Genomic DNA, 24,744 nt, shown 5'->3' with positions numbered 1-24,744 from the left:
TAGCCTATACTAACTCTAACAATGTAACCATTCAGTGATTTGTCTGATTTTTACTAACTCAACAATTAGTGACTGATATAGATCTGAAAATAAAACTAAACTAGGATTTAACCTGGAAGTCTGACCTGAGAGTGCCCTACTGAGACCTTCCTAAGCATAGCTTTTATGCTGGAACATCAGGGCGATAATAAACTGGTTGGTGGGCTTTGGTTCTAGAGCAGGGGGGTGGGTAGAGAGGACACAGAGAATGTCTGGTTGTCACATATTATTTCTACTGCCAACATAGAATTTTAGGCTTTTATTCCCTGTTTGGTAAAAGGCCAGATGTCTTATACTTATCCCCTTCCTACCTTTTCTCCATAAAGCTTATAACTATGGCTTTCCACTGTGCTGAAAGAATTCCTATGTAAGAGAGTAGGTGCTTTATGTCCCATGTTGTTTGTATCATTATGGTCTCTGGCAGATTTGGCCATGGATTATAATGTGAACTTTAATGCTCTTCCCAATCTACATTCTCTCTTTAATTGATTTAATTTAATTAATCTCATTTATTACTTTGGTGTAACTTTTAGGCTATAATTGGAGTAATAATTAAAATGTTATATTTTAAATTTTTTAGTTTTCTTTCTTTATCTGAAAGCAAGGGAAGAAGACAGTACCTTCAATAATTCTTTCCTATAATAAAAGAAAAAAAATACACAGGGAAGAATGGCTTTTTAACTGAAAAAAAAAAAATATATATATATATATATGAATGATTGTATTGAGCTGAAATCAGGAAAAACTGTGGTTTGACAGATGGTTATTGATTTTTATTTACTAGTATTTTCCATGTCAATGAATTATAGTAAACATGAACTTATTCATGTTTTATATATATTAATATATAAGTGGAGACTTTAGGTGAAAGCAATAATATCAATTTAAACATAAAAGTACCAAGACCAAATTTATTTTTTCTCACGTATTATTTACTTGCTCTCCTACACTTGAATTTTGACTACTGAAATAGATAATTTTAACTTCTTGACAGAATTTATTGTTCTTTAATTTACTTATTCTTCTTGAATTTTTGTTCTAGATAACTTTTGTATCAGAAAATCAACATGAATATCAGGTATCAATATAAAAAATCTTTATTCATCATTCTTTATGACAAATAAATAAATAAAATATTTGAACTTCAATATTAACTTATCAATTTTCCAAGTACCCCTGGACATTTATATTTAATCAAAGTATCCCTATTAGAACTCTTAAGAGTTCAGTTTTTTGTTGTGTTTTTTAAAATCCTGTTCTAGGTCTTCTTGAAATTTTTTTCTTGTGTATGATACAAATGGTGGCACTTAAAATAAAACTGACAACTGCCACAGATCCAACCACTAACAACACCAAAGAAGAAATGCTAATTCCGGAATTAGGATGACTTCATTCAGGACCAGGTTCTGCTTGAGGAATAAGTAAAGCTACTTGTGCAATGTTGGATAGTTTTGATCTCAAATTGCTTTTATCCACACTTTGAATGGCAATAAATATGTGAGTTGTATTTTCTTCTGAGATATTTCCTGGTTTAAATGCAAAGGTTTCTTTGGAGTTGGCCTCGTTTGGTAACAGATCAGTAATGCTTACTTGGAGAGCATTATCAAAATTGTCTCTTAGGTCCAGGATACTTCCACTTATTTTTATGATACACTGTTCAGCTAAGAAAAAAAAAATTAGGTATATATTAGAAACTGGAGAATATCATGTTAAATTCTTTTTTATCCATTCTCTTCAAAAATGTTTAGTTGTGCAAAGCTTATACTCATAGCCAAAGTCTTACTAATTTTTCAGTGAAAGCTTAATTGATTTTTAAACTCCTAAATGCTATCTTCTTTGTCCGAAATGTGTACCACTTTATAATGTGTCATGTTTGATTGATTTGAAAATATCAGATTATAAAATTAATACTTCACTGAGCAGTTAATTAAAAATTCTTCTCCTCCCATCTACGCTTATACCCTTGCTTTTGCCATGAGCACCTTTCACTTAATCAACACTACATGTCATTTCATCCTTACCTTTTCCAACATCAAAATTATCTCCTGGTGCTGTCCATATTAGACTGATCCCATCCCCCTCAAAGGTGGCCTCAATGTCCATGATTTGACTTGGTGGGTACAGGTCAGGCAAGGGAAGTTTTGAAACATTTGCAATCACAAATGCACCTCCAGATGCTGTTCTAGTGAAACTCTCCAAGGCTGTTTGAGAGTCAATTTCAACTCTTGGTGGATTCCCTTCAATTTTTCCTGCATTAAAAATTTGCAGTATTTAATGAGAAAGTCTATACTAGTATTTTTAGAACTAAATGAATTAAATTCCTCATTCTACATTTCCCTGCTCCTCCCCTTTTTTCATATGTAGTGAAATATGAAATGTACACAGTCACATTTTACTAAGTTTGGTGACAGAGTCATAAACATCCAATTGGTGGCAGAATTTTTTCTTTAGCATCCTGACCAGGATATTGTGGGATAGAATTGGATAACAAATCACTTTAGAATTAAGGCTGCACTGAATGGGAATAATGTTATATAATTCAATATATGTCCTTTAAAAAACAATTGCTTTATTTCTCAAATTATCTTCAGGCTAGGAGTAAGCCTGGGGAAATTTTTACTGTTTCCCTTTAAACCATTTGTGCCAGGCTTCTCTCTTCCTCCCTGCTACAAGTCTAAGGAATAATACTTCAAGTTATATTCCGATTGCCAAAGAGAACCCCTAAAGGTTATAAGATAAGGGACAAGCTGAAGGAAAGCTAACAAAGAATGCATTCTTAATCCAAATAGTCGTCATCTTACTCTACACATTTTTGCTTTTGACTTAGTAAAAACATTCAAAATAAATATTTACTTATTTAGTATCTTTATAAACTGAATCAGGTATCTATGTAATCCGAAAAATAAATTTTGCCACAAGCATGTATTTAGGTACATAACCCGTTTTTACACACATTAACCTGTTTTTCTTCATCTTGAGTTAGAAATTTGATATATTGTTGTTGATGTTGGTGAAATACCAACTAAGTATTACTCCCACCTTAAAAGACCACCAGAGACGTGAGCCAAAGCCAAGCAGCAAGGGTCGTTTATTGCAGGTTCGAACGTGGACCTCTGCACCGCTGGTTGCCAATAACGGGAGAGGTCCAGAGCTGGGTTGGTGCAGGGTTTTTATAGACAGATACAAACAAGTTTCGGGTGGGGCTGAGCTGATTGGTTGACAGTTTGAACAGGCATACTTGGCGCCAGCGGATTGGTTCAGGGGGCCCGCAGGCGCGAAAAAAGCAAGCGTTTGTACAGAAGCGAAACTAGCTGGTTAACAGGATAAAAATGCACTTCTAGCCAGAGGGGTTCTTTTGGTCTCTCATTGGTTTGGTGCTCCAAACTAATATATAATGGCTGACATTTATTGAGTGCTTGCTAGATGCCAGACCCTATACCAAAGCTTAGGTTATTTCGGAGGCAAACACAGTATGACTGAGAACTTCATTTCAGAAATGAGAAAAGCTGTACTTTGAGTTGTAAAATTTTCGAAGCTTTTATCATGTTAACTCACAATTATTCAAGCCAGATATCAGATATCATTATTTACCATCCACTACCCATCCTGGTATATGTGCAGCTCTAGTCAGTGGATGCCGTAAGTATTGTGCAGCCACATTTGTCCCTCTGTGAGCCCGTACTTTAAAGTTATATCTGCCGTTTTCTGAATAAGCTATAAAATATCTGGAGTACACCCCATAATTCTTGAAAGAATCGGCACATTGTCATAGAAATGAAGGAATAAAGTACTATTGTAAAGAAAAAGAAAAATTGTGCATTTTCTAAGCCAAGCATATGGACTTTATAAGCACATCCCCTCAATCAGGCTATTTTGTGGTTGACTCATTAGGGAATATTTCCATTATGCTTTACCAACCAGTATCTTGTTAAATTGATATACATTTTTGTTGTATATATGCATATATATATAAATCAGGTACTTATATATGTGTAGTAAATACCTTCACTTTATCAGCTTCTATGCAGACTATTATAGTACTTTTTTTTACATATTTTAGCCAAATGGTTTTCTTACAGCTCTTACCTAAACACATAATTATCTCATCTCCTGTTCAAATCAAAAGGATCTCCACTAAGAAAAAGCATCTGCGTAGGATTTCTTACCATAGTCACCTCAAAATGACTTACTTTGACTTCAGCTACTTTTTGTTTTGTTTTGTTTTGTTTTTATATCCTTACCTCTTGCTCTATGATCCATTAACTCCCTGGTCTGGTGATGGAAAACCCCCATTTATTATTAGAATAAACATTTAGGTGAGCTAAGGAATATTGTATCATAAGTATATTTCTTGGTATCACCAATACTAGAGTTATTCATCAAATTGCAAACACCTTTCTCAGGGGTTCAACCTCTAAGACAGCAGTTCTTGAAATGGGATCCTTAGACAAGCACTACCTGCATGCCTCTTGATGATATTAGAAATGCAAATTACTTAGATCTTCGAGGGAAGGGCGTAGCATTCTGTGTTATAACAAGCCCTTCAGGTGATTCCTTTGCAGGCTAAACTTTGAGAACTTCTGCTCCAAGTCATTGTTTATCACCAACACTTTCTTAGGTAGAGGCATACCAGTAGCCATCTGGTGAAACCTTGAGAAATGAAGCAAGATGCAGCTTAAGTTTTAATGTAGCATGTCAGGGTTTGGGAAAAGAGGAAAACTCAGGAAATAGTTGAGGGAAATATTATTATACCCGATGATGGCACATAGATGCACCAAAGAACATTTTTACCTTCTAAATTTTTCACAGGGCATATGCTATTTGATGATAGGATTATAAATTGACTGAATTAATTACATTGCAAAAGATACTGATAGAAAATTCTGACAACTCAGAAGGTTATCAGTATGGTAATTTCCTTGCTCACTGCCCTCTCAAAAGAAGGATCAGTTCCCAGAACAATCCAGAGTCTGGGAAAAAGGTACTGTTCACCCATACAGACCAGGGAAACAGAGCATGGCCAACTCTGTGTCTTGTTTTCTGCTTTTCAGACCTGGTATCTGATGCTCTAGAGATGTCTGCATCTGTTTTGGTGGTTCTACCTGTCTTTGGGCCTCAGTTCCCGAGACTACATGTTGTACTTTTTTCCAGCTGCTGGGAATTACTCTTACCTGTTTCCCTCTTCTCTGCCAGGGGCTCAAGTTCTATCACTTAACGCCATCTGCTTGCTTGTGTTTCACTCACTCCGCCTGGGCTTTCTTAGTGATTTGTGCCTAAGAAATTCTTGTTCGGAATTCTTGCTGTTCTCAACTTCCTGAATCAGACCTTCCTGACTGATAACAGACATTGGTTGTACAGATGACAAAATAATACTGACAGTAAATAACGTTTATTGAGTGCTTACTATATGTAGGACACTTGATGTGTACTTCATAGGTTTTATGCAGACAGAATTTCCTGCTGGTCCTCCTGTTCATCCATAATTTACATCAATTCTTCTGGTGTCTGTCCTACTGCCCCATACTGCTGCAGGGACCCATAACATATCCTGAGTTATGAAATTACAGACTTATTCATAAAAAACTGTGAATTACCTGCACCGTTATCCAAAAGTTCCAAAACTTCTGTTTTTCCATTATTTGATTCAATAGAAGCAGTCACATTGGCTCCAAGAACTGGCACATTCCCTTGTAGAACTTCTGCATAGATAATCACTGGACTGGGAAAACTGTTTGTGTCTTTGTTCATTTTAGCATTCACTGTGATTGGAGGCACAGAAGAATTGGCTGCCTGAGAATTTACTGTAATAGTTCATGTTTCTGGGTATGCTTTGGGTTGAAGACTGTAAGTCCAAACACCCACCCAAAAATTCAGGAGAAATATAGTAAGTAGTCAAAATCAGGCTTTTCTGTGTTTTCACTATCCAACTCTGAAATAAATTTTATAAGCATGTTACTGAATACACAGGTTTTTGAGAGTTTTGAGGGTAAAGGAGGAGAACTGAGGCAGTTTAGACAGGGCATCCTGGCTATTGTCATGCATGATGTCCAAACACTGGGAAAAATAGTTTGGGAAAGTTTGCCTTGATCTTGGCCTTATTCTTTGACCTCACTGTCCATAGATCCTATGATCTGGTGATGGTACTAAAGAATGACTCTCTATAGCTATCTAAACACCAATTTGCACAGATTCTCCTTTCATTGTCTCTTTAAAGTTCTTAGCCTACCTAATTTGTTTTCCTTCTGTTTCCCCTAATGTATACATTTTTTCTTCCTTTTTCCTGCTATCATAATTTTGGAGACCACATAGGCATAGGAATTACATTCTATTTTATTATAATTTTGAAGATGATACAAATATTGACACCCATAGTTGTTATAGTAAACAATGTATTTTCAGCATATTTATTTTCACCATAAAGCATTTATTTTCACCATAAAACAAATGTGGGAGGAAGCCTAAAAGCTAACTGCTTACCTCTGCAATTCCTGGAATACTGAGATAGGCCATTTTTGGAAACTGCATCCCCTGTGAAATTTCTCATTGGTGTTCCATTGGGATCCCAGAGAGAAATAACAGGAGCCTGTCTGGTCCATGTGATGAGAATGTGTCCTTTCCCACAGTGCTATCAATTATTACAGTGCCATTCATCCAAGGATTATTGTTGAGTGTTAATCCCATACTTTCAAGCTGTTTAAATATATTTTAAAAATTAATGACTAGAGAAGAGAACAATTTTATTCTGTTTTCATTTTTCATGAAGTTTTTAATTTCTGGCCTGAGAAGAAGCTTATATAGTGCATCCTACTTTAGGCTTGTGATCTCTCTGAAAGCTGACTAGGATGTGACAGTCAGATAGTGTGAAATACAGAGTCTCAGGAAAGGATAGGGTATAATAAAAGCTTTAAAGCAGGAGAATGGGTTTTAGAGTTGGAGATATGACCCTATTATTTTTTTGCATTGTCTTGGCAAACACCCACTCAAGTCTTTAGCAGTGAAGAATGCTACAGTCTCAGAGAAGAATTAGCTGTAGGGTATAGGTGTCTGCACATGCGTGTGTGTGTGTGTGTGTGTGCGTGTGTGTGTGTTTTATCCTCAGTTTTATCCATCTAAATGATGAACTATAAAAAAATACTTATTGTGGTGGCTAGAGTATTTGAGTAAAGACACAGTAGAGAGGGGCCTCAAGAGAGACAATCAGGACCAGCAAATAATGAGACAAGGAAACATGGATTTTTCTCCTGATGTGAAATCTTGAATAATTTTCACAAATGAATGGAATGAGTAGCATCAGACAATAAACATGTCCAACAAGAGTGGAAAGGGGACAAACTGTGAGGATTGGAATCCTGTAAAGAGATGTGAAAGATAGGATGTTCTCTGAGAGGAGCTTTGAAGAAAGTTTTTCAAGTCTTTGTGGGTGGCTCTTCATCAAGGAAAGCCAAGTCTGTCCAGTGACCAAGAAGGTGCTTTCCCTAAGTGTGTCATTTTAGGAATGATGGGAAGTGTCTTTTCTATTCTAAACCAGTCTTAAACAAAAATATTTTCATACCAGTGCTGATAGAAGAGAGTGAATTCTACTACTGAGACATCATTGTAATGACAAAAATCTCAGTCCTATGTGAAGTGAGCATGTGTTTGAGTGGACCAAGTATTATCAAGTTACATCTGAATTGAGTAACTTTTTCAGGTACCCCATGAGGAAAGTCTAATACAGTTGGAAGGCTTTGGCTACATGGTAGTACTAGGGGGAAATGACTGAGTAAAGAGTGAGATGCAGCCTTTTCTCTGTATTCTAGCTGCCACCATCCAAATTCAGGTTCCCATCTACTCAGATTATTGCAACATACCTCTAACTATTCTCACTATTCTCTCCCAAGACCTATATATCATTTACACAAACCCAGGTTAACATTTCAAAAATTTCTTTTATTTTTGTTATTTCTCTACTTAAGGACCTATAGGCATTACAGGTGAGGGGAACAGAAATTTTTTTTTTTAAGATTTTATTTATTTATTTGACAGAGAGAGATCACAAGTAGGCAGAGAGGCAGACAGAGAGAGAGAGGAGGAAGCAGGCTCCCTGCTGAGCAGAGAGCCCGATGCGGAACTCGATCCCAGGACCCTGAGATCATGACCTGAGCCAAAGGCAGCGGCTTAACCCACTGAGCCACCCAGGCGCCCGAGGGGAACAGAAATTTCTGCCCTTTCCACATCATTTAGAAAGCCATTCTTGAAACTTTGAGTGTATTCTGCATGCATGTGCCACCTTTCTGGATGATATCCCATATTTCGCTCTTACTTTTAAAACCCCTTTGGAGTATTCCATTTTAATGTCCCACAATCCACTCAAAACCCAAGGTTAAAATAGAGCCGAAAATAATAGCCTCAAAATCACTTCTCCCTGTTTACATGTCAATTTTATCAGTGTTTTCTCAGTCATCCAGATTGAAACCTTCAGAAATGAACTTTATTCTCTTTCAGTTTATTCTCCATACACTGCCAAGCTAGATCTCAGATCAATTTTTAAACTACTTCCAGGGTGAGGCTGCAAACCCAACTTCCAAACCGATCTGCACATATTGTCTTAACTCTGAATCTTATACCTTCTTACTCTTCATTGTTGGAGAATAGAGGAAAATAGATTTGTTTTGGTGATCCTGGCAAGTTGTAATGTGGAAAGTGACTTAGTGAACTGGAAGGTGAAATTACATGATACACACTTGGTAGGAATGGATATTGATAGAAATAATTTTGTAAAAATATTTTGAAGGAAACAGGCTGTGTTGACATTTTACATGAGATGTGAATGAAGAATGAAGAAGGAGGTTGTCAAAATTTTTTAATCTAAATAGAAAATGGTGATATTGTTGAAACACAAATGAGAAAAGAAGTAGAGTTCAGAAGAGAGATGAGTAAAATAAAAAGTCAGTGAAAAAAGTGGTTGAAGAAGTAAGATAAGCCCTAAATTTGTAGATATGCAATGATAATTCACTGTCTTTTTTCTGATAAATTATTTCCAAGATACTTTGTTTCCATTTCCAAACTGGGTTCTTAAACGCATTCATCTAATTTAAATCTATTTCACAGCAGTGACAAGTAGAGGAAATCTTGGAAGTGTGAGATACTTTTATGCATTCATAGACAAATGAAAGCTATCTTACAAGACAAAGTCTATTTTTGGCAGAAAATTTAACATGGTTGAGTTTTGATGTTATCCCTTAACCAAACTCTGTGGGAAAAGAAAAAATATATATACATATATATTTCACTACTTAATTTAGTCATATTTAAAAAATAATTTCTATTTCATACTGAAATTTTAATTTTAATTAAAAGTGTACTTTTAGAAAAATATAGGACTCAAAACTTGTAACAACTGAATTATTTTTTTGGTTATGGCTAAATGTAAACACAAAGACCTGAGGAGTGGTGACTCTGACCTGAAGAGGCTGTTGGGAAAGATCAGTATTTCCTGATGCAAGAGCCCCGAAAGCATCAATGAGGCTGTTGTTCTGGGCTTCATCAGAAGCACAAAAATGGTTTCCTCCTAAAATTAAATACATTAAGTAGGCTGATTTCTAGAAAATACATACCTATCACATTTTAATGGTTAATAAGGTAGCAGGGTAAACAAAATCATAGTTTCAGTATATATTATTAATATAGAACAAAGTCAAGTATGTGTAAAGATTAACAATAAAATGTTAATTTAAAACTGTCATAACTAGGAAAAGTAAGCGGTCTTTATATCCCACTTACAGAAATATTCCTGGCTGAAATGTGTGAAATAATCACAGAATATGAAAGAAGATGTTATAATTCCATGTATTAGAGCTCACAAACTATGCTGCCCTTTAGGGTAATTATTGACTTTTAAGATACAGTTATGGTAGTTCTGGCCTTCAGATTTTTCAGCCAAAGTGGGTCAGAATCAGTTCAGAAAAGTTGAAGACCTGTCATATTGAGGTATCCTGACAATAACTGGCAGTGGGGAGATAGAAAAGTGGTATGTAATAGAGACAAATTGAGATGGACCCTTTTGGAACAGAAATAAATTTTATAACGGCCATGAAAGTACTTTGAAATGATGGAAGTTTGTGCAACTAAGCATTAAAAAACAAGTATATATTTGGTAGGATTAGAAGTCAACCCAATACAATAATTCATATTCACAATGTTATAAATTTTGTTTATTCTACTACGTTTAAGAAGGCACTGAAAACATGTGGTCCATTTTCATTCAGTCTCTGTACCCAAGATAACATCTACCCTGTAGTTCATCAGGAAATTTTGTTGTTATTTAGATTTTTTCAGCCTGAGCCTCTATTAATCCCATCTGGCCCCTACCCCCAATCCCAAAGCCTATGCCCTGGTTTCATGGATTTCCCACTATCTCTCCACTATCACCCAACATGATTTTTTTTGCTCATGACCTGATCATCTTCTCGCACTCCTCCTGTCTCCAGAAAAAGTAAACACCTTGTTCAAGGCCCAGCTCAGAAGTCACCTCATCTTTCATTCCTTCTTTCTCTGTCTCTGTACAAACCTGGGAGAATTTATGGTTCCTCTGCTCACATAGTGCCTTATTTCTGTATATTTCTCCTGTCATGAAGGGATGTTATCTGATTATGCTATTTGATTAGTAGTTTTTTATGTCTCTCCAGCCAGCTGGATTGTGAGCACCTTGTGAACAGAGATCAGGTCTGGTTTGACCCTGGTTTCAAGGTCTTGCAGAGCACCTACAGGGCAAGAGCTTGAGAGAAATCATTGTGAGCCTTTACACTTATGCATTGCTATCAAAGGACTTATATATATGGGTCATATTTCACTCGTTATAGCACTCATCTCTTTGATGGCTTGATCAGCAGATGGTCCCAAAGCAATCAAATGAATGATAGCCTCACTTTGTTTCACTTCATCAATACAGTTCTTCGCAGAGTTATCCTCCCCATCAGTCAGCAAGACAATTTCAGATCCATCTATTTGAGGGTATACTTCTCTAATTACCTGCAGATACAATCAGAGCATAACGATTGGTGTTCCTAGACCAAAAGACTTACAGGATACTAGAAAAAATGTGCGGAGAAAATAAAAGTGTGCAGAAAAGAAGAGATAGCGTCTGTTTTAAATAATAGAATCTACAATCAACAACTTTTAGGAGAACTTAAACATGATTTTATTTTCTGTCTGCTGCAGGGAATGTTTGCTCAAATGAAGTTATGTGGGTGCAGGTTAAATGACAATGACATTTCAGTCTGTGGACTCAGGTCAATCAGATACCAAAAATATAGCTGCAGAATGTAGCATTAAATAGTTCTCTGCTTTCTCTGACTAGACTACACTCTAACAAGACTTTAGTGTATAAAATTTATTGCATATACAGCTAGGTACCTTAAAACTCCATCTCTACTTTTTTTTTTTTTTTATTTCTTTTCAGCGTAACTATTCATTGTTTTTGCACCACACCCAGTGCTCCATGCAATACGTGCCCTCCTTAATACCCACCATCTTAATACCCTCCACCTCTACTTCTAAAAAAGGTTAATGATTTCAAATTAGGGAACCGTTAGTATGTTTATAAAGAAAAGATATGGAAAGTTCTAAACAGGTCAAGATTAGGAATCTTGTTATATAACTTTTATTTTACCTCTAGTAGTAATGAGCACAAAACTAAAAGTATTAGAGGTGCTCAGAGAATACATAAATTTTATTTATTGAAATTGAGTTCTATTTGTGGCTTGAACCCATTTCTTATAAAGCCAAATAGTTTGAAACTCAGAGTGCTGAATCTGGGTGCCTATAAGAGAGGATAAAAAGAATTTATTCTTGGTTATAAACAAATGACATTATCAGTGGCTTTCATGAACTTGAAGTGGAGGTGTGTGTAGATTTGCAGAAGAGGGTTTGGATAATGAGCACTGAGTATTATATAAAACTGATGAATCATAGACCTGTACTTCTGAAACAAATAATATATTATATGCTAATTAATTGAATTTAAATAAATAAAAAAACAAAAGAATTCAGAATTTAGATATTCCTTATAAAGCTGGTGTCAGGGAACAGAGTGACCAGACTCATCATAATTTTTGCATGTTTTTAGGTGAACAATGGCTTTTATATATTGTAATATATGTGAAATATGCTCTGACATACATTAAAATCAGACTAAAAGATAGAAAATGCGTTATACATTTATTGCATTTATACAGCATTCCCATCACACTCCCCTACAAGTCTGAGTGAAATATATATTTATGAATATATAATGAATATATATGAATATAATTATGAATCTTATTTTTATCCAAATATGAATGACCATTGTCATTATTATGACATTTGTGAAATATATATTTACTATATAATATTTTTCTGTATACATAAATATAGCATTTTATTTAATCTTCATAACAGTACTATGAGATAGGCATTCGTGTTTTCTTATATTTTATAGATAAGTCACTGGGAGTCCAAAGAGATTGCAAACTTTGCCTAAGATCACATAGTAGTAGGTGGTAGAGCCAGTACTCTGATGTTAAAATTCATGTTCTGACCAGTATTCTTGACCCTAATCATGACTAACAGCCCCTGCTACATCTGCTTTGATAAACTTCAGTTTTCCTCAGCTGAGTGTCATAGAAACTGAAATGAAGATTGGCCAAAAGTGGAATCATACCATATAACTTACTTCATTGTCTTAGGAGTTGTCAAGTTTTGCTGCCCAAACACACATATTTATTTAATATTTATTGAATACCGACTACTTCGTGGTAACAAAACAAAGCCCTGACTTGATTTGGTTTATACTCTAGTGGCATTTTAATAGTCATTTATTTACCCATCAGTTTATTCATTGATTTACTGATCTATTAAAAAATCATTCAATAATTTTTTTCTATAAGCTTAGTCCTGTGCTTCTTTGTATTAGTCATGTTAAAATTAGGCAGTATGTATGTGTGGCAGCATTTAACATAAAAATGTCCTAATCATAAAAAAAGAAGAAACTACAGTTTGGCTATTATGGACTTTGCTGCTATGAGCATTGGGATGCAGAAGGGAACAGAGAGGGAAACAAACCGTGAGACCCTTGAGTCCAGGAAACAAACTGAAGGTTGTGGAAGGGGAGGTGGGTGGGGGGATGGAGTAACTGGCTGATGGACATTGAGGAGGGTTCTTGATATGATGAGCACTGGGTGTTACATACAACTGATGAATCATTGAACATTATATCAAAAATTAATGACATATTATACACTGGCTAATAGAATTTAAATAAAAAAGAATCTAGGTGAATGGATTATGAGGTACAAACTTTAAGTCATAAAATAAATAAGTGATGGAGATATAATGTACAGCATAGGGAATATGGCTACTAATACTGGAATAATTTTGTATAGTAACAAGTAGTTAACTAGACTTTTCATTTTATAATGTATAAAAATATCAAATCACTATGAAACTAGTAAGGTATTGTATGCAAACTAAACCTTATTTTTTAAAAAAAGAACAAACTACATTTGCAATATGGTTTGCACCTGAAATGTTGATCTAATTCCAGCACAGATGGAAGTTCCTCCATTAGCTTCTGTAGTTAAGCTCTCCAAGAAGTTGTTTCTTTCCTTGCTGCTTATTATTTGGATTAGATTTCTTTTAATGTTGGTGGTACTATCAAAGTGCACCATTGCTTGATTCATTTGATTCAGGTGATTAAAACCCTGAATAAAAAAGATCAAGAAAAACAACCAAAGCGTTTTCATTTGGGAAATAATAGCAGATTATGTAAAATGAGTGAATAGTATTTGTTGTTAATTTTTTACCAGTAGTAATTAGTGTTATTAAAGAACACAACTTTCTTTCAATTGATAAAACTGAAAAATATAGTTATACATATTAGGGAACACTTATGGCATAGTAAGGAACATAGGCTTTAACTAAGGTATTCTTGGCTGCTAAGCACCCAAATTAGAGGTGGAGGATAGGGTGGGGGTTGGGTTGGAATTGGGGGGTGGTGACTCACACCTTAGAGACTGCCTAATAACTCCTGGGATCCTCTGTTCCAGTTGTGTCAAGATGAAAACGCTCCCCAGATCCCACAGTATCAAACCAGACTATCAAGGACTCCATCTAGAGACTGAAATTCCCCTTCCACTTGGGGACTTCCCAAAAGATGAAACTTACTCCAGCTGCAATCTGAGAGTGTCAGTACCTCTCTCCCCCCATTTCCTCTTCTGCTCCTAACCTCTCCTCACCACTTCCCTACCAATGGATTAAATGGAATTAATTGGAATTAATTACCAAAGAACTCTTTAAAATTCACATCCCTCTTTGCTAGGTGAATGCCCAGGATGTAAGCCCTTTCATGCGTTTGTCTTTTCCAGTCCCTCATCACCAACTGATCTGTGGTACCCCCCACCCCCAACACAATCCAAATTTCCCTCTGAACTACCTAGAACAAAGTCATCATGAAAAACTGCTCTTATATCTCCATCTTTGAGGGCTTTCTCTCTACCCCTTTGTTTTACCCTTAAACTTATCTCTACCCGTATCTTGTCCAAAGGAGGTTGCTCATCTTTTCCCAATAAGGAGCTTCCTCTCTCCCCAGCAACACTTCCTAGAACAAATCTATGGATAGGTTCCCAGCATTCTGATGCTCTTTCTGAAACTCTGCTATTGTGGATTATTTCATTCAACTGTGTCATCTTCTGTGCTTTTCAGTAACCACCCAGGCCCCTTTTGTTAGAAGACATTTCTCTTGATTTTTAGTACGCTCTGTTCTGCCTCAAATGTGCCATCCTTCTGGGTCCCTTATCACATATGTCCACTCATTTGTAGTCCATTTCAGCAATTATTTACTGAGTACTTATACATGATAAACTCCGTTTCAGGCAAAAGGAATGCAAAGATGAAGAGAACACTGCTTCAAGTCCTAGAGGAGTTCCTAATCTAGTGGGAGAGAAATGTGTAATTTCAATATAATATATGGTAATAAAGGTTTGCACAGGTCATTGTGGGCGACTGGTAGAAGGACCATTAGTCCAGCCAGGAGTCCAATATGTATGAGTTAACCAGATAATGGGGAAGAGAGAGAAAATTTTCAACTCTGAACTCTTTAAGGATATGAGTTCTATTCCTAGAGCCCTGCACAGTGCCCTCCATTCACTGAATGATAGAAGAAGGAATGAATGGCTGAATCTGACTGTATCTTCATTATAGTGATGATTTTTGTCTGTGTCTTTGAGTATAAAGAGGTCATTTATATAGATTATGCAAATAAGGTAAAGCCATATTAACAATTCTCCTGGTTGATCTTGTTCCTTGACTTGGAATGGAGTTCAGGGGCCCTAATACACTCTCTCCTCATGTCTATTAAGTGTTTCCAGTAGAAAGCATGTCCATGTTAAAAATCTTTAGTTCTGATCCTAAGGCTTTACTAAAGGGTCTAAAAGTGCCTCTCAATAAACTCTCCATTTTCTGGAGCTGGATCTTGGGTTAGGACTTTTTAACTCTATTGCTACACTTCTTCATTTACAATATTCACTGCTCCTCTTGAGATCATCATTGTAGGATGCAACTTAGGCCACCATGCAACTTAAAACAAGCAGGTAGTGTTCAGAGTATTCTTAGCTATTCAATCACTTCTGTGTCCCCACATCCAGGGAAAATGGGCTCATACACTTACACTCATGCTTCCAGACTTATCAAGAACTAAGCACACAATTCTTTCTCTGATCTTCAGCAGTGAGAAGACAGGTAGAGGGGGTGGTGCCACCAAAGATGTTGTGTTTTTAAAATCCTCACAATTGCTGATCACCTCCCATGTACTTCTGGAATTGCACATTTTGTTTTGTAGGCTTGGAGCTCCTCTGCTATGGTTTTCTTTATTACAGAATTCAACAACCTAAAAGGTTAATAAAGTGAAAGAAACTTTTTATATACAACGCATTTAAGATTCAATAACAAATCTGAGAAACAAAAAATATGTTTGGCAAATATATCATTTATTTAATGAAATAAGATTTGTTTAAGGAATCATATAATAGTAACAGATTTTGAATAATTGTAATAATAACTAACAGTAGCTAGCTAACACTAGTTAGCTAACAGTAGTTGTGCTTTCCATAGGCCAGTTAATATTTAAAGAACTCTATTATTAATACATCTAATTTATTAGGTAACCTGCACAAATATTTTATAAAGATGATAACATGTCCTTTGAATATAAATATGTGCTGTTAAATTATAGTTGGCATATTTACAGAATTAATATCTCACATGAACATTATGGTTGCCTTTTCAGTTTGTTCTTTATCAGGGAAGAATTGGCAATCTTTTTCATACAGTTTTGTCTCAGAATCAATCCTGCATGCTCTAATTGTACATCTGTTTCCTTGACACTTATAAACTCTGTTTATACCAGTAATGCCTGTGGAGCATCTGAAAATATGTAACAATCAGTCTTTGAGGCAACTTAACAATTAAAATTTTTGAAAATCTTAAGTAGTCTTTCTATCAAGGTTTTTAATAATGACCTGTATATCAAGATCTTTATTCTTACACATTCTATTTTTGACAGCAACACTTAAGGGTTCCTACTAGAGCAATTTTCTGTTTTTCAGGAAATTGCAGAAAGAAATTTTAAGTGGGATGTCTAGTATATGCAAAGGCTGAGTTTCCTGTTGTGATTAAAGCTGCTGCTGTCTGCTGTCCTGTTAATAATAATGGCTGGAGACTCCCCTTTTCCAAACTTCTCTTCTGGAGGCCTTGTGATGATAAATGCAATGTTGGCACCTGGAAGGGGCAACTTGTGAAAACATTTACTCTTGGTACTACCTCAGCTTGAAGTTCTTTGTAGAATTCTTTTCAAAGAAGTTATCTCCAAACGAATGTGATATGACATAGCTACAAGTGTTTTGGTTTTTCAGGGATATTTTGATCCAAAGTGAAATGTGGCTTAAAGGAAAGATTGAGGTACTGCCTAAGACAGTAGTCTTTACTGGTAGGGACATTTTTGACATAAGTGCTATTGCATGGAATTGGCCGCAGGTTGTAGTACTTATGACATATATGCTGGAATGTGAATGTATCCCATCTTTTCAATGTGTTTCCAGTTCAAATTTAAGAAGCAATTACTAGATTTCATTCAGTCATTTAGGGAGTCTCCTAAATATGTGTATGCTTCTAGGAGAATATGTGTATTCTCCTAAATATGTGTATGTGTATGCAATGGTGCCATGTTGTCCCAGAACTCATTGAACATAATGATATCTGTGTTAACAACCATGATGAGTATTCTGTAGCAGAGACTAGACATTTAGGGGGAATATGATATAAACAAATGTAATCAATGTAATACTTCTTAAATACATGTGCTAAAACTGGTGGGACAATAGAGCAGAGGAATGGCCTTCAATGAACTCAAGTATCTTTCAGTTTATACTTTTTCTGATAAGTCCATAGACCCAACAGGGCATCTAAGATTGATTAAGCTGATGGTATTTAATTTAAACCAACTACCAAAAATCATTTTTCTCTCTTGATCTCAGAGCTAAGAGGCTCATCTATGATTAACCATGATATTTTTAGATCAGTATTTTTAAATGAACTTTACAAATCCCAAGAAATCCTTATCTGCCCCTCTGAAGATTGATTTTTAATTTAGTGTGCATTTACTACTATTTGTTAACCATTTTTTTGTTCTTATGTAGTATAAATAATTTTGACTTGGCATATACTATACAACCCCTTACACAGAATACAATTTCAGCACACATGAGTTCTGGCAGCTATGGTAGAGAGGTATAAAAATATGCCAAATTGGCTACCAAAGGCTCTTGAAGTTATGTGTATTTTAAATAGATAAGTAGTTACTGTAAGGTGTATTTTCAAAAAAAGAAGGAGAGAAAAATAAAGAAATAAAAAAAAAACCAGAAGAAGGAAACCCAGAAAAGCACTCTTTGGTGACATCACATCTATTATCTGCAATGGGATTAAAAAAAAAGAATGATTGGCATTGAAAAGAAATCAACCTAAGGAAATTAAGAAGTTATAACTTAAAGTAATTAAGAAAATTTAAATGGTTATGCCTTGTTGCTTCGATTTTTTTTTTTGACTTAGCACTGTAGAAAGGTGCTTCTTCATTGTATTCATCAAACAGTCCCCAGTGGAGATGGGCCCACTCATGGACAGTCTACCTGTAGAAAAACATTTCAAATAAATGATCATAATTCAAGTGACAAATTGTTCCTCAAATATTTTAAGAAAGTTTTCAGTAAAAAATTATATTTAGGTTTTAGGTTTTCTAGGCAAATGGAACCAGATTAATAAGTGTGAAATTGTACCTCTCAGTATGGGAGGAGAAAGCCCTCATATCAGTGACTGCAACAGGGATTTGGTGCATGGCAGGTTGTCCTGCCTCCTATGCCCACTTTAGTTTATTAAGAGAGTAGATTCAGGTTCTTTCATCACAAACATAAAATAAAAGATAAGATAAAATAAAATGGAAAGGATACGTAACTATGTGAGGAGATATGTTAATTAGCTTGGCTATAGGGCTCTGTTTTCTCAATCAGGGCATCTGCCGATGGGATTGGAAAGAGTAGTTGTAGAGCTTTTTTTTTTTTTTTTTTTAAGATTTTATTTATTTATTTGACACAGAGAGAGATCACAAGTAGGCAGAGAGGCAGGCAGAGGAAGAGGGAGAAGTAGGCTCCCTTCTTGATCCCAGGACCCTGACACCAGGACCTGAGCCAAAGGCAGGGGCTTAACCGACTGAGCCACCAGGCACCCCAAGAGTAGTTATAGACCTTGAGAAAAACAGAAGTTTGAAAATAGCTGCTAAGGGGAATAAGAAAGGGACCCAAGAATAAGTAAGTTCAAATATTGTTGGGTAGATTTGAGAGCTTCCCTGAGCTTGGAAAACCTGTTTATATAATAATGGCATTAGTTTTATAATTTTCTTTCACAGTCTTGGAAATTCATTAACAGGAGCCAAAGGAAACTGGCCAGAAACTCAGTACAGAGGATTTGGCAAGTTGAATGAAACATAAGGATATGAATGGTGAGGGAATTGAGGTATTTACACTTATAGTTGAAATGACTGATTTTGCTGGATATACCAGCTAGGAAAGGTGCAAAGGATTAGAGGTGCCAAGGAGAACAGACATGATCACACTCAAGTTTGAGGGACAGATAAGATTGAGGTGGGATAGGATGATACAGCTTGTAAGTTAGGGTGGGGAACAGGTCCAGGTGACAGTAAGGACCAGGGCTAGCTGAACATTTGACAGAGACAAGAGACTTACTATGTGCTCATTGAAAGGTAATGGGAGAAGGAGATTTTAGGATTTAGGAAGATTTCCTCTGAATGTTACATGTGAGTTGAACCTTCCTTTAACAATGATTTGTATCAATATGCTTTAGTGGTTTGAACCAATAATTTTAACTTTTAGATTGAACTAGATGAAATTGTTATTTTTCTAGGTTAGAGTGATCACTTACAGACAGTTCATCTGGCTAAACCAAACAGGTTGAATGATAATATCAGCAACTAACAGCTTGTGAGTCTTTTCTTTTGGCCAAGAACCGGCATCCTGACTCTTTCTAGCTCGCCTTACCTTTGTCTTCCACGGAAGCAGCTGGTGATTGATTAATATCCAGCTGTGGAGAACTAAAAAATTTAAATCTAAAAAGTAAGTCTTAAAAAATGTATTGTTGGGGGGGTGTGTGCTTTGGTGAGTGCTGTGGGGTGTGTGGACCTGGCGATTCACGGACCTGTACCCCTGGGGATAAAAATATATGTTTATAAAAAATAAAAAAATTAAAATAAAAAAAATGTATTGTTGTCCTGTGTTCAAATTACTATAGACATTGTTCTGACTACAGTTATATAGATCATCTAACTCAGTGTTTACAACAATTCCACAAGGCAGGAAACATTCTATTTACTGTCTTATAGGAGGTAAGAACAGAGAAAATAGGTCATTTGCCCAAGGTCACACACAATTGATAAGTCAGGATTTGAACCTAGAGACTCTGACTCCAAGGCCTGTAAGCTTAACGTGGATTCAAAGTTGCATGTTAGAATCATTTGCAAAGCATGTATTTTGCAAATTCCTACCTGATGGTCCATATTTATCTTGTTTTTTTCCAAGGATGAAGTCAGGGGTGAAATGAATGTATTCTCCTTTTTCTTCACAAGCTGTGAAGTATATGTATATGGTTCATCTCTACCTGGGAAGGTAGGTGGTGCAACTAATACATCAGCCTGAAAATGTTTAAAAATATTTTTAAAACATCAGAAATAGAAACATTTGGTTAAATGTTCTAAAACATTTAACTCTAAACCAATCAGTGTACTGCAAAACTGGGGATCATTAGAAAATATAATTTTTTAAGAGAAGCATTTTGCCTCTTACGTGCTTGTAGCTTTCATGTTTTGGCCTCTGACAAGTGAGCAGGATCTCTGCTACACAGTTCCCACTCTGCTAACTGTCAGTCCAAAAATACATCTTAATCTTATACATTAAAGGCTTTGAGTTTTCTATAGCCCTTCACTGAAAGGCAAATGCTTTTGTTTGATGTTAAGAAAAATGATGTAAAATGACATCGACTTTTTTTCCTTTTTAGTGAGAGTGAGAGTGCATGTGTGTGAGCATTGGGGGTTGGAGGGACAGAGAGACAGAGGGAGAGAGAGAATCTTAAGCAGGCTCCATGACCAGCATGGACCCCCTCACAGAGTTCAACCTCACCACCCTGAGATCATGACCTGAGTTAAAATCAGGAGTCAGATACTTACTTGACTAAGCCACCCAACTACCCTTACAAAGGCCTAGACTATAGAGTCATCTATTTGGTTCCAATATTGGCATTAGCAACTCTTGGGTAATAGAGTTTGAGCAATTTAACACTCTGAGGCTAGTTTCTTTATCTTTTAAATGGACTATTACAACCTTTCTTTAAGGTGAACATAACATGAAATGAGTTATATAGTACCCTACACATAGGCAGTCAAAAAACTGGTTGGTATCATTACCATTAATAAGTCTTAATAGAGAGCAGCCTTAGCTGATGCAAGCTGAAACAGCCTGTAGAGAAGGGACATAAGAGCTTTTTCATTATACTCTTACTCTCCAGGACAGGCAGCTGGATTTGGGGCTGGGGGGTAGAGTGATAGAAAAATTCATAGGAGATACAGAGCTTTTTAGAGCAGCTGAAAATATCACTTTATACTCTTCAGTATCCTGAACCCAAAAGTGTAATGATTGATAAGGGAGATAGTAGGAGAAATACATGGATGAATGTTCTTAATGGTGATCTATTCTACATAATCAAAACCACCAAATAACTGAGGGATCCAGGGTGCTGGATGACAATATCAAACTCTTCGTCTTGATGGCAATATCCTGTAACAGTGTTGTTTCCTTCAGGATGGGCTCTTCTCCTCCATGATGCTTCCTGACCTGACACAAGCCCACAGTAGAATTATTCTTCCTCAGGAACTCCAGGGCTCTCTGTCTTGTTCTCTTGAAGAGAGTCCAGTATGCTGACTCATATTTATCAGCAAACTGATTGGGTTCAGAGCCATGGGATCAGTCAGAAGCCAGAGTGCCGAGAACTAAAGGTCCAAAGAATTGGAGTTAGGAAAGCTAAGAGTTAGGAAAGGGGCTTCAGAGATCTGCTGAAGTAGATTGGGAATTACTTCATCACTGACCTAAAGTGGATGAATCAATTGTTTACCTGTTCCTTAAGAATGCCTTTCCTCATGTTTTGTTTTGGAATATTTAGATATCAGCCAGTTGTCACATTTTCCTTGGAGCAATTGTTATCTATTCTTCTATGAGATAAAAAATATATATGGTGATTTGAATTGTGGTACAGACTGGAAAAGTAGGTTGCTGTATACAGTTATGTGGGTTGTGCATTGCATAACTCCAAGGGATTACATTTACTTTGTAGTATCTTTAGCTCTGTGCAACTGCCTTGGGTAGTGGTATATTCTCAAGTCATTAAGGGATTTTACAGACCCCTGTGTCAGAAGACTATGATCCCTTAGGCATGGTAGGGTGCCTAATAATTGTTCTCACAGGCTTTCTGAGCAAAATTTCTATAATATTCTTTCAAAATTCCTTCTCAGAATTCCTATAATATCCTAATCAGATCAAAGATCATTAATATTATTATATTACTATATTTCAAAAAAATAAGTACTTTTAAACCAAAAAGACACATGAATAAAAGGAATAAGGAAAATTGACAACTGACATCTCGGATCATGAGTTATGAGTAAGTTCAGCATGAATCTTACTATGGTCAGATAATATCCCCAAAGTAAGTTATTGTCCTCAAGTTGGTTCACCAATTAGAAAAAGGAGTAGTTTTTGTTACCTTATATAAGCCAGAACTCAAGCCCAGATTTGTCAGCCTTCAAAGCCTATGGATTGGATCTCAGATGTAATTGTGTGCTACTTAATGTAACCTTAGAAAAATTATTTACTTCTCCAACTACCAGTTTTCTCTTCTGTATAATGTGGACGAGAGATTTTCACAAGGTTGCCTCATAATATAAATGCAAAGACTTTGTAGAGGGTTGGGAAAAATGTCAGGAAACATTGTGTAATCCAGAGGCATGTCTAACTACTAATAATTGAACTTTTACTTGTGGTGTTCAGTAGAAGACATTTTAATAAGCTTTTTCCCCCTATAAATAATTCTTTCAAATACTGATTTCCAATGTTCAGAAAAGTTTGAAACTGACTGATTATTCCTGAATACTAAGAAGCCATCATTCAGAATCAGTTAAATTAACTGCTATTCAAGCCTGTGCTTTTCAGTAAAGAAATCTTTATATTTCCCTGGAATTCAAAAGTTATCAATAAATGAATACCGCTATGCTTCAAGAGTTTATTCAGAGTGAGTAATAAGTGGCAGCCATAGAGTCACCTGCTCACGACCCAGGTCAAGCACATCAGCTTCTGATGGGTAGCAACACACACACAAAAGGCTAAATCAGTGAGCCTAAGGATACACTAGTGGAGGAATTGAATGCAAGGGATTAGTAACTGTTGATATCAGGGACAGGCAGAGCTAATTTGCATGACTGGAACGCCAATCTCTTTATTACGTGAAATGCTATAATTAGAAGAAACTTTAGAAATCAAATTCTTTGGTGTAGTCTTGGAGAATTTCCCTTCTCCATCTGCACTTCCTAATGTACTCATTTAGTCCCATGGCTTTAAATCTCATTCTACACACTGATGACCCCCAGATTTTTATCTCCACTCACATTTCCCCCTTGAATTCAGATTCCTATCTCCATCTGTATGTATGTCTAATAAGCATCTCAAATTCAAAATGCTTCATAAAAAGTCCTGATCTCCCACCTGCTATTTTTTCCCCCATTTACAGTCTTCACCTTTTCAACTGATGATAATTCCATCCTTCTTAATGTTCAGGCCAAAACCCTTGAAGTCTTCCTTGAGTTCTATTTTTCCCTCCCCCTCTCCCCCATGCTAAACCATCAGCATTTGCTAAAACATCAGCAAATCTGTCTATGATACCCTCAGAATATGTTCAGAATTATACCACTTTAATGATCTCTAGCACAATATTCCTATTCCTGGTCACCACCACTTCTCACCTACAGTAGCTTCCTACCTGGTGTCCCTTCACACCTCTGTGCTGTAATAGAGCCATACAGGATGAATGATAAGTAGAAGCCCTTTACAGAATTTCTTCAACACTGCAGTCAGAGTGATACCAGAAAATGCATGAAAGAGCATACCCCTCCTCTGCCCAGAATCCTTCCATGGATTCTCACGACACCCAGAAGAAGAAAAGCCCAAGTCTTTCCAGTGGTCTGGGCCTCCTGTGTCTCCCATGTTCAGTTCTCCCCATCCTTCTTCCTTGCCATCATCTCCTGGTGGTCACATCAAGCATGCTTACTGTTCCCTCTTCCAGGTTTTCAGTGGGTTCTTCCCTTACTCATCTCAGATTGCCACTCAGATATCACCATCAACAGTGAGTCCTTTCCTGACTGCCATACATGAAACAGTAACACACATTAGCCTCCCACCCAGCCCCACCAGCACTGCTATCCCCCTTTGCTGATTTACTTTACTCCATGGCAACGTACTACCATCCGACGTGCTATATTTTGCATGTTTTTATTATCTATATTATATAAAAAGAATGTGTACTGCATGAGAGCAAATAATTAATTAGGGCAAGGAATTAAGTCACTCTTTCATCTCCCTGCCATGTCCTAAGTATTCATTAAATCAGTGTTCGAGGAACAGATGAATTCAATTGCTCATTGAATACAGATGAAGAAACTGAGGATCAGGGAGGCTCTAGGCCTTGTCTCTGGTCTTATGGTCAAACAGGATAGAACCCGACCTTGAACTTCCAATTTCCTCTGCCATTCCAACATTATTTTTACTGTACCATGATGCTTTTAAGCTTCCTGCAGCATTCAGATGTTTCCATAATTATTAACAATGTTTTTCCTTCTCCACAATTCAAATAGAAACCCCATTTCTTTCTTACCTTTATCTGTTCAATTATTTTTCCGTCTTCCAGCACTCGAGGGTCTGTAGCAAAGATAATGCCTTCATAGCCATTGTTACTCAGCTGAATGAGGGAAGTATTGGACTCCTGCAGCAGGTATAGGACTAAGAGGAAGACAAAACTTAAGAACCCCAT

General features: G+C 36.3%; 1 long non-coding RNA gene and 1 pseudogene across 2 annotated transcripts in view; one reads left to right on the top strand and one right to left on the bottom strand.

Moving 5' to 3' along the window:
* LOC309843068 overlaps positions 1-24,744 on the top strand; it is a 135,722-nt gene that overhangs the window by 81,895 nt on the left and 29,083 nt on the right. The gene's annotated exons all lie outside the window — the stretch shown is intronic.
* On the bottom strand, positions 1,262-24,744 carry LOC309842486 (calcium-activated chloride channel regulator 4-like; annotated as a pseudogene). The gene is made up of 14 exons: positions 24,589-24,744; positions 20,460-20,528; positions 20,162-20,308; positions 18,129-18,236; positions 16,302-16,479; positions 15,725-15,943; positions 13,581-13,760; positions 10,872-11,049; positions 9,483-9,589; positions 6,517-6,729; positions 5,634-5,901; positions 3,631-3,801; positions 2,061-2,288; positions 1,262-1,700 (listed from the first exon to the last, which is right to left on the bottom strand). The product of its transcript is annotated as a calcium-activated chloride channel regulator 4-like (transcript).

The sequence above is a fragment of the Mustela nivalis genome (assembly GCF_964662115.1).
Source record: "Mustela nivalis genome assembly, chromosome: 10".
NCBI lineage: Eukaryota > Metazoa > Chordata > Mammalia > Carnivora > Mustelidae > Mustela > Mustela nivalis.
Note: the sequence above shows the minus strand (reverse complement) of the source record. Positions and strands in the feature narration are given on the sequence as shown.